The following is an 11,253-nucleotide window of genomic DNA, read 5'->3' on the forward strand; positions in this document are numbered from 1 at the left end:
AAATTTATACATACATTGTTATGTGACCCTAATTGCTCTCCCCATACTGTGACAGCACACTCCTCCTTTCCACCCCTGATTCCCCATGTCCATTCAACCACCTCCTAGCACTCTCTGCCTTCCAATCTCACCTCTGAACAGAAGCTGCCCATTTAGTCTCTTGTATCTACTTAAGCTAAGAAGCACACTCCTCAGGAGTATCACTTTATGTCCCACTGTCTAGTCCAATTGCTGTCTGAAGAGTTGGTCTCAGAAATTGTTTTAGTTCTGGGCTGACAGAGAGTCTGGGGGCCATGCTTTCTGGGGTTCCTCCAGTCTCAGTCAGACCATTAAGTCTGGTCTTCTTACCAGAATTTGAGTTCTGCACCCCACCTTTCTCCTGCTCCATCAGGAACTCTATGTTGGGTGGGCGGTCATTGGTGGTAGCCAGGCACCCTCTAGTTCTTCTGGTCTCAGGCTGATGACGTCTCTGGTTTAAGTGGCCCTTTCTGTCCCTTGGACTAATACTTTCCTTGTGTCTTTGGTGTTCTTCATTCTCCTTTACTCCAGGTAGTTGGGACCAATTGACGCATCTTAGATGGCCACTTGCAAGCTTTTAAAACCCCAGCCACCACTCACCAAAGTAGGATACAGAACATTTTCTTAATAAGCTTTGTTATGCCAGTTGACCTAGATGTCCTCTGAATGCATGGTCCCCAGACCCCTACCCTGCTACTCTGTCCCTCAAAGTGTTTGATTGTGTTCAGGAAACTTTTTATCTTTGTTTTAGTCCATTTGTGCTGACTTCCCCTGTAGTGTGTGCTGTCCTTCCCTTCATCTAAGATATTTCTTATCTACTGTCTAGTTAATAAATAACCCTCACCCTCCCTCCCCACCCTCGTAACCATCAAAGAATGTTTTCTTCTGAGTTTAAACCTTTTCTTGAGTTCTTATAATAGTGATCTTATACAATATTTGTCCTTCTGTGACTGACTAAATTCACTCAGCATAATGCCCTCCAGATTCCTCCGTGTTATGTTTCACGGCTTCATCGTTCTTCTTTATTGTTGTGTAATATTTCATTGTGTGTATATACCATAATTTGTTTATCCATTCATCCATTGATGGGCACCCAGGTTGTTTCCATCTTTTTGCTATTGTGAACAGTGCTGCAATGAACATGGGTGCGCATATATCTATTCGTGTGACGGCTCTTGTTTCTCTAGGATATATTCCAAAGAGTGGGATAGCTGGATCATATCGTACTTCTATTTCTAGCTTTTTAAGGAAGCACCAAATCGATTTCCAAAGTGGTTGTACCATTTTACATTCCCACCAACAGTATATAAGTGTTCCAGTCTCTCCACAACCTCTCCAGCATTTCTTATTTTGTGTTTTTTGGATTAATGCTAGCCTTGTTGGGGTGAGATGATATCTCATTGTAGTTTTGATCTGCGATTTTTAACACTAATTATTTCTTTACCTAGAGTATAACGAAGTATTCCAATAACACCACGTTATTTTCATGTGATTGAAATAGATTATCTTATAGATTCATTTCTTTAATTTGATGAAATTTCAATAAATTTCATTCTGTAACACAATTTAGTGAATTCTAAATTCTTCCTGATTTAGAATTTAATGTGTAAACTGAAGTCACCAGCCTTCATTAGATTATCAGCTTTTCCATTAATTTATTGCATATCCATGCCCAAGTTCTTTACTTTTAGTTTTCTTCTTTCTCATTGAATCTATGGCAACAAGTATTTTTGGTTTTTCTCATCTATTGAACACTGAAAACTGAAGTCTTGTTAATATTTTAATTTCTTAGATGCATTGTGTAAACTTTAATATTATTGTCATTATGCCATACATCAATCTTCATCCATTGGAATGGAAAATGCCAGTGGAAATAATATCTAGACGTTTTAAATCTCAAAGCTCTTAATATTTCTCCAATAAGTGTATGTATTTCAACAATGCATATATCTCAATATTTCTGACTCCCTGACTTTTTTATTTTTCATTGAACAAGCGAATCATAGATAAGGAAGAAATAAAGAATTGGGTACATTCTTTAAAAATATTTACTATTTATAGAATTATGGAATGCTAGAATTGAAAACAACTTTAGTAATGATGTGGTCTTGCTCTCTTATTTTTGAGAGAAGTGGGTTATGGGTTGAATTGTGTCCCCCAAAATTATATCATCACATCCTAACCTGTGAATGTAACCTTGTTTGGAAATAGGGTCCTTGCAGAGGTTGTTAGTTAAGATGTGGTTACTAGGGTGGGCCTTAATCTCTTTATGACTGCTGTCTTTATAGGAAGAGAAGAGACAGAGACAGAGAGAGAAGAGGGAGGCAGAGATTGGAGTTATGTTGCCACAAGGAACGTCTGGGGCTATCAGAAGCTGGAAAAGACAAGGAAAGATCTTCCCCTCTACTCTTCAGAGAGAGTGTGGCCCTGCCAACCTTCTGTTTCTGAACTTCTAGCTTCCGGAAAGGTCAGAGAATAAATATCTGTTGTTTTAAGCCAACCACTGTGGTAATTTTTTACAGCAACTGTAGGAAACTGATACAAATACACTGAAGCTGTGTAGAAGAGCAATTAACAGAAAATATTTGGAGACAGGTAGACCAGTATGACTACTAACTCTGCCAGTCAAGGGCTCTGCAGAGGTAGTCAAGTAACCTAGATACTATTTATTTTTTCAGTTTTAAAACCAGGTTATTAATTTCTAATTCATAAAACTATTAGTCTTAAATAAGGAAATTATTCAAAGTACTTTTTATATTGAAAAGAAAAGGAGGAGAAGAGGAGGATAAAAAGAGAGAGACAGAGAGAGATGGAATGATGTGCTTTTTTGTCCTAAGATCTTCTAGGTGAATTATTTCTGGATTATTAGAAAAACTCCTCTTTGATTCAATTTTCCAATGCCCTCCTCTTCCCTCTCTCCTGGTCTAGGCCATATCTCTTAGCTTCCATTGCAGGAGTTTCCATTGAGAAACAAAATGAACAAAATTGGGGATGAGCCAACTTGGCAATGATTACTCTTCTCTTCCCGTGTTACTTAATGCCCCTAGCAGAGCATGGTACTCAGTTACCCATGTCTTCTTCATTACTGCCATATTGTGTTGTAAATATCTCTATTAGCACTTCTTTCCCTGGATTCTAAATATCTGTTTATGTTTTTTTCTCTTTTCACTAGACTGAGTTCCTTGAGGGAACAGGGTATATATTAGTTTTTGTTTTGTTTTGTTTTAATTCCAACACAGCTCTAGCACATAAGTACTTAATATGAATTAATGAGGTTTATTTCTCAGATTAATAATGTGAAACGGTTCACATTGGTGTAGAAGAGAGAGCTTAACATACATAACTTACGGTCATCATACTTTATGAACCTGTGTATGTTCTGCATAGCATTGCCTATATTGACTCTCTTAAACCTCATGATCACATTTGATATGAATATAAGTGTTTGCACAATATGTGAAGAATGAGTCATACTTTATTTGACATTTATTATTCTACAAACATTTTGGGTTAAATAAAATGCAATCTTCATCATTATTGCTAGTCACAAAATGCTATAATTTTATTGATCACCTTATATGTACCAGGAACTGTAGAGGGATTTCTATATTTAAATTTAAATTCTTACAATTATAGTGAAGGAGTTTTTGTATCCTTATTTTATGAATGAGTATGCTGAAGCATGGAGGTGAAATATGATGATACTAAATTCATAGACAGTTGTAAGCATATATTGGTGTTTCTCTCTTTCCCCAAGTGACTTTTAGATGAACTGTGAATGAATTTCAGAATGGCCTGACCTATATAGGTCTGCTTTTGCTATTACCAGTGAGAAAAGAGCCAGCAGTAGGACAATTGCTAGAAAGATGCATTGGTATGGATAATGAACAGCTGGATAATTGATCCACTTGGATGATCTGTGTGGTAACAGCAAGAGAACACCACTCCCACCTATTCCGTTCTACACATTGCTTCTCAGTATCTGTGACTGACTCTTTTGCAGGAAAAGAAAGCGCACAGTTCACTGAGAAGAACTGGCTGTCAAGAGACCACCTTCACAACATGTTAACATACGTAAATGCCTTATACTGGCATTATGCTTCTCAGTACTCTAAGCCCTTTCTGGTAAACTAGTTCATAACATGTAAGTCAACAGATGGAAGCGATAGCAGATCATACTTCGGGCAAAAGACAGTCTGGATTCAAATTCTGACTGCCATTCTTTGCTAACTGTGAGCAAGCTATATGACCTTTCTCTTTGTCTGCAGAATGGCAGAGGGAAGGAAGAGAGAATATAATAATGCCTTTCTCCATAATAGATTTTATAAAAAATAACCTGGAAATGCATTTAAACTTCTTAGTATATTGTATGACCTATAATAACCCTTTCAGGTAGGCACAGCTGGTATTTTAGGTCCACTAGAGATGGCCAGTGGTTAATCATTTGGCTGCTAACCAAAAGGTCAGCAGTTTGAATCCACCAGCCACTGCTTGGAAACCTTATGCGGCAGTTCTACTCTGTCCTAAAGGGTCACTATGAGTTGGAATCGACTCAACGGCAATGGGGTAGAGATGAAAAGAACAGAACTTTGGAGTAGTAAGTGGCACTCATTCAACAAAAATATATGGAGCATATACAAATTGTCAGGCACTTCATTTTGCACTAGGCATAAAAAGAGAAATAAATTCCAATTCATAGACTTAATGTGTCTCCAATTATCACACAGCTAGTAAGTGATAGTTCTGAGGTAGCTAGTAATAATTACCTTTTTTTCCAACACTTTCCATATGTCAGGTGATGCAATGGTTAAATTCTCAGCCGCTAACTGAAAGGTCAGTGGCTCAGACCCACCAGTGGCTCTGTGGGAGAAAAGACTGGACGATCTGCTCGCGTAAAGGTTATAGCCTAGAAGACCTTATGAGGCAGTTCTACTCTTTCCTACAGGGTCACTATGTATTAGAATCTACTCGACTGCATACGACAACGTTCTACATATGTATTCTAAATATGTATTTAGTCATTAATCGTCACAACAATCCTATCAGCTAAATACTACTATTTCACCCAGTTTATAGATGAGAAAACCAAGGTTGCGAGAGTTTAAGTGACACCTGAGATGATCTATTAAAAAAGTATTTTAAAATACAAGATCACTTTCACAGCCCATGCTCTTTGCTACTATGACACATTACCTCTTATGTGTTATTTCCATCTTAAATAACTGTTTAGATAAGAGATAACAATTTGTGGTCAAGATGGCTGTGGAATATTGTGTATACCTTTTTGTTCCAAATACTTTGAAATGTCAGGTTAACAAAAATGGTAAATAGATAAGCAGCCAATTCAAGAATAAAAGATAAAGATGTATCATAAGCACTTAGTGGTAAGTGGTTATTAAAATCACGTGGTGGTAAGGAAGTGGGACTCACAGTCAATCACTTGAATGTCCTTGCAGGAACTTGGACCCCCGAGTACAACATCAGAGTCTATTGCACGTACAATACAGCCAGAGGCAGAAGCCATGCTCCTAACAAATGATCTGTAACTGGACTAGCTCCCCCTAAGTGTCCAATTTAGCAAACCAAACTTGCTGTTTGACTACAACCCAGCAATGAAGCAGAGGCACCCACACAAATATATGGACCTTAACTGTTCTATTTGGAGAAGTAGCATGAAATTTTGCAGAAATAAAAATGGGTGCTGGATCTTGTCTCACCATGAGATACTGTGCAATTTACATCACCTGTCTGAGCCTCAGTTTCCTCATCTGTACAATGTACACAGATAAAATCCACTTCACATAATTGTTTTAAAGAATGGATCAAATAATATAGGTAAATACTTACGAAAAAATGCCTGGCTTATATTGAATAACTAGTGTTTATTATTATTAAGACCAAACATTTTTTATTTATTTTAACTACTTTTGGTATAAGTATTTTAAAAGGTGTGACACACTCTTCTGACATTTTAAATTGATGTCATTGAAAACCCATTATAAAATTGTTGTAAAATAATAGAAGTTGACTTTGTTAAACTATTTTGTAAATCATCTGCTTGCACAGCCCAGTTATAAAGATTTAGAAATGGAGGCCCAGAGAAGTAAGTGACTTCCCGTAGGTTTCCTGATCTAGTCCAGGAATCTGTTACAAGTCACTGATGACATCAGGTCAGGAGGACTGCTGCACTTTACATGTTTCATGAAGGCCTGTGTGCCCCAATACTCAATGAGTCCATAATTTTGAAGCTGATTTTTTAATCAGAAGAATATATTCTCTTTCACTGCCTTCTCTCAGTTGTCACTTCTTTCTACTTCCGGTCTATCTGATTCTAAGCCCCAGATGTCTTTCCACTATTTTCTCCTCTCATTCACTTTGGGCCAAGAAAAAAAATTAATTTGAGCTAGATTTATAAGTCTTTGAGTGAGGATGTAATAGCTCCTGTGGGAGTGAAATACTAACCATTAAATTCATTTATTTTGTTTTATTTATGTTGAGGATTCTGCAGATGAGGATGAAGATGGGAGCTGTGGGGCATTCTGGGCTAAGTAAATATCAGGTTATCAGTATTCTGACAAATTAAAATACCTAGAATTGCTGGTGGGAATTTAAAATGATACAGCCACTATGGAAAACAGTTTGGAGGTTCCTCAAAAAGTCAAACATAGAATTACCATAAAACCCAGATATTCTCCCTATAGGTATAGACCCAAAAGAATTGAAAGCAGGAACGCAAACAGATACAAGTATACCAGTGTTTATTGCAGCACTAGTTACAATAGCCACAAGTTGGAAACAACCTAAATGACCATCAACAGATGAATGGATCAACAATATGTGATACATACATACCATGGAGTATTACTCTGCCATAAAGACAAAATAAGTCCTGATACATGTTACAACATAGATGAAACTTGAAAACATTATGCTGAGTGAAATGAGTCAGGTACAAACAGACAAATATTGTATAATCCCACTTGTATGAAATATCCAGAGTAGGCAAATACAGACAGTCCAAAGTTTAATAGTGGTTACCAGATTTGGGAGGGAGGGGAAAAGACAAAGTCATTGCTTAGTGGATACTGAGCTTCTGTTCAGGATGACAAACAGATGGGGTGATGGTTGCACAATATGATGAACGTAATTAATGTCACCAAATAGTACACGTACAAAATGTTGAAAGAGCAAACGTTTTGTTTTATATATACTTACCACCAAAAGAAAAAAAATTGAAAAGTAAACTACACACAAATGAGGCATTTTTACATCAGCATTTGAATAAATGTAGAATTTAAACATGGATAAACACCCTAATAAACCACTACCGACAATAAAAAATAATCCGAAAATAGTAACTAAATTGTGAGATTTTAATGTGTTAAATTAAAACCAAAACTAGAAGTTGTACGAAGAAGGTAGTCTGTCAACTCATTTTGTAATAATTGAGGAATAAGATAGCTAATTTCAGAAAAATGGAGAAATAGTCTATTTGCATATGGGCTTTCTGACTCTGTATGGCATCTAGTCTGAAAGAATCCCCATTTAAGTGGGCATTATGTTATTGTAGTGCTGCTTTCCAGTTTTTCTCCTAATGTTTGCTCACATGCTCACTAACACATACAGTCAGAAAGATGAATTTAGCCCACGTTCCTCAGGAATTAAGACAATAACTATAATCAATTTTTTTAGGACAGAAAGTATTAGACTGCCAAAACCACAGGTTAAGGACCTTATTAAACAATAACACATAATCAAACAGCCAAACTTTGCTGGAAGTTCTTTGAAAAGGTCCCATTTTCTACGGTCACTGCACTGGGCATCACTCGAATTTTTCAACAGTGATGAGTTTTGTGTTGGTTTGTTTTTGTGCCTTTATTTTTCTGGAGTGATGACACAGTTTGTATTTTTGTACCAACTAAGATTTGTTATACACAAGTTCATGATTACACATTTCATGGAATTCTTTTAGCAAACTTCATTTTATTAGTTTTATTTCAATGCTTGTTGTTAGTGACCATCGAGGTGATTTTAACTCATGGCAACTCCATGTGTTACAAAGTAGAACTGCTTCATAGGGTTTTCCTGGTTGTAATCTTAATGGAAGCAGATTGCCAATCCTTTTCTTCTGCTGTGCCTCTGGGTGAGTTCAAACAGCCAACCTTTAGGTTAGCAGTTGAGCACAAACCATTTGTGCCACCTAGGGACCTTTATCAATCCTTAATACAAGTGTGGAAGCCCTGGTGGAGCAGTAGTTAAACGCTAGGCTGCTAACCAAAAGGTTAGCAGTTCGAATTCACCAGCCGCTGTAAGGGAGATAGATGTGGCAGTCTGTTTCCATAAAGATTTACAGCCTTAGAAAGCCTATGAGGCAATTCTACTCAGTCCTATAGGGTCGCTGTGAGTCGGAATCCCCTCGACGGCAGTGGTTTTTTCGGTTTAGTGCTAGCATATATTAAGATGATCTAGATGATGATAATGATCATAATAACAATCACTTAGAATTATGCTTGTATATGCCACTGGTCTAAGCTCTTTACATATATAATCTCGTTTGATGACAACATATAGAAATGGATTTTTATCAGTAAATTCTTTATTACAAAAAGTCTCCTTGCCCCATTATGCCAGCCAGACCATTCTGCCTCCTGAAATTTGACCATTAAAGATGCATTTAAAGGGCTTAAACTAGATGCCAGAATCTTTAGATTCCAGTCTGTTTTGTCTTTAAGTTATTGTCTCTTAGTTCCGTATCTTCCATTTCATACTTTACATATAATGCTAGTGCTAAACTTCACAGTTTTCATTTCTTCTTTTAGAACAGTGTCACGGATTGAACTGTGTCCCCCCAAAATATCTGTCAACTTGGCTAGGTCATGATTCTCGGTATTGTGTGATTGTCTACCATTTTATCATCTGATGTGATTTCCCTATGTGTTGTAAATACTATCACTATGACGTAATAAGACAGATTAGCAGCAGTTATATTGATGAGGTCTACAAGATTAGATAGTGTTTTAAGCCAATCTCTTTTGAGATATAAAAGACAGAAGTAAGCAGAGAGACATGGGAACCTCATATCACCAAGACAACAGTGCCAGGAGCGGAGTGCATCCTTTGGACCTGAAGTTCCTGTGCAGAGAAGGTCCTGGACCAAGGGAAGATTGATGACACGGACCTTCCGCCAGAGCCAACAGAGAAGGCATTCTCTTGGAGCTGACGCCCTGAATTTGGACTTGTAGCCTACTGGACTGTGAGAGAATAAACCTCTCTTTGTTAAACCCATCCACTTGTGGTATTTCTGTTACAGCAGCACTAGATGACTAAGACAGATGGCTTCCTATTTAGTTCTGAGAATAGAGGAGTGGCTGGTGGATTTGAACTGCTGACCTTTTGGTTAGCAGCCGAGCTCTTAACCACTGCACCACCGGGGCTCCAAGGAGGCACTAGAGGAAAATGAGAAGGGAAGAATGGACTTTCTTGTTTGGTCCTAATGTTACATAATGAGGACTATCACAGGAATGATCCTCCCACCCTGGCAGCCAACATTTGGTTCCAGCTTCTGTATTCTTTTCACATTCCCAGGACTAGCTTCATCATGCCCTAGGCATCTCTTTATAAAATATTAAAATACTTACTGTGGTTTCTACTTTATGAAGTCCTAATCTGATTTCTTACAGGTATGAGAACTATGTTATGTACCCATTCAGAAACTCAGTTTCTTATCTATTTATTTTGGGGTAATAGCAGGGATAGTATATATAATATCTAAGGTGGTGTTTCACAAATTGTTTTCTTGGGAATGCTGTCCCCCAAGATTTCCTCCTTGTAAGATGATACTTAAAGTCATACGGATTTGGGAAGTGCTATAATACTATAGCAATCTTTTACAGACTCACAATGCACATAAGCATAATAACCAACCTAACCAAACCCACTGCCATCAAGTTGATTCCATTTCACAGTGACTCTATAAGATAGAGCAGAACTGCCCCATTGGGTTTCCAGGGCTGTAAATATTTATGGAAGCTGACTGCCACATTTTTCTCCCTCAGAGCAGCTGGTGGGTTCAAACCACCAACTTTTTGGTTAGCAGCGGAGTGCTTTAACCACTGTGCCACGAGGGCTCCTTAAGTGTAATAAATCCTCTGAGAAGTCCTATAGAAAAGAACCTGTTTCATTTTGACTGAATATCTCCCCAAATTATTTGACTTGGAAAATGGTTTTATTTTCAGTTAACATTTGTTACAATCTCATGACATGTATTGAGAAAAAAAAAAAAAATTTCTAGAATCCTTAGCAATGCAAAAAATTTGAAATTTTGTGATTTTTCCCCCCAAAATCCCTTTATCGGAGTCAAATCTAGCAACTATATATATCTAATGCCTTTAGTTGGTTTTATTTATCTGTTTCAGCTCTAAGCATAAATGCTGACTGAGAATAATGTCTTTTGCAGGGAGATGAGGCATGAAGGCTTAGAGGGGTTGGGAGGATGACAGGACACCAGGAAGATTATTGTTGTTGTTAGGTGCTGTCGAGTAGATTTTGACTCATTGTGACCCCATGTGACACAGCAGAACTGCCCCATAGGGTTTTCTAGGCTGTAATCTATATGGTAGCAGATTGCCATGTTATTTTCCCAAGGAACCACGGGGTATGTTTGAACCGTCAACCTTTTGGTTAGCATCCAACCACTTAACTGTTGCGCCACCAGGGAAATGAAAGATGCAGTGAGAATTTTGGAGGGGATGGAAGAACAGAGAGTCACATTAGATTAGGACATGTAGTGTTACGGCTAAGTGAACAAGCTATAGATTCAAACTGCCTAGGTAAGATTCTCAGTTATGGCACTTAAGTGTTATTTGATCTTGAGCAAATTTATTCATTGTCTCTGTGCCTTGGTTTCCTAATCTTTAAATGAAGGTAATAATAGAACATACTTTACAGGTTTGTGAGGAACATTAAAGGTGACATAGCATATAATTAGCCCCTACTTGGAATTTAGGTATTTAATACACTCACCAAAACAGTAGCAGGCCCTTTATAGACTAACTTTAATTTAGATAGAAATAAACAGGTAAGAAACAAACATGTTGTTGTTGCTAACTGCCATTGAGTCTGGCCCCCAACTCATGTGACCCTACGCACAACGGAATTAAACTCTGCCCAGTTTTGCACTATTCCTATGATTGGTTGGAGATCAGACCATTGTGATCCATAGGGTTCTCACTGGCT

The sequence above is a fragment of the Trichechus manatus genome, unplaced genomic scaffold, assembly GCF_000243295.1.
Source record: "Trichechus manatus latirostris isolate Lorelei unplaced genomic scaffold, TriManLat1.0 scaffold00011, whole genome shotgun sequence".
Taxonomy (NCBI): domain Eukaryota; kingdom Metazoa; phylum Chordata; class Mammalia; order Sirenia; family Trichechidae; genus Trichechus; species Trichechus manatus.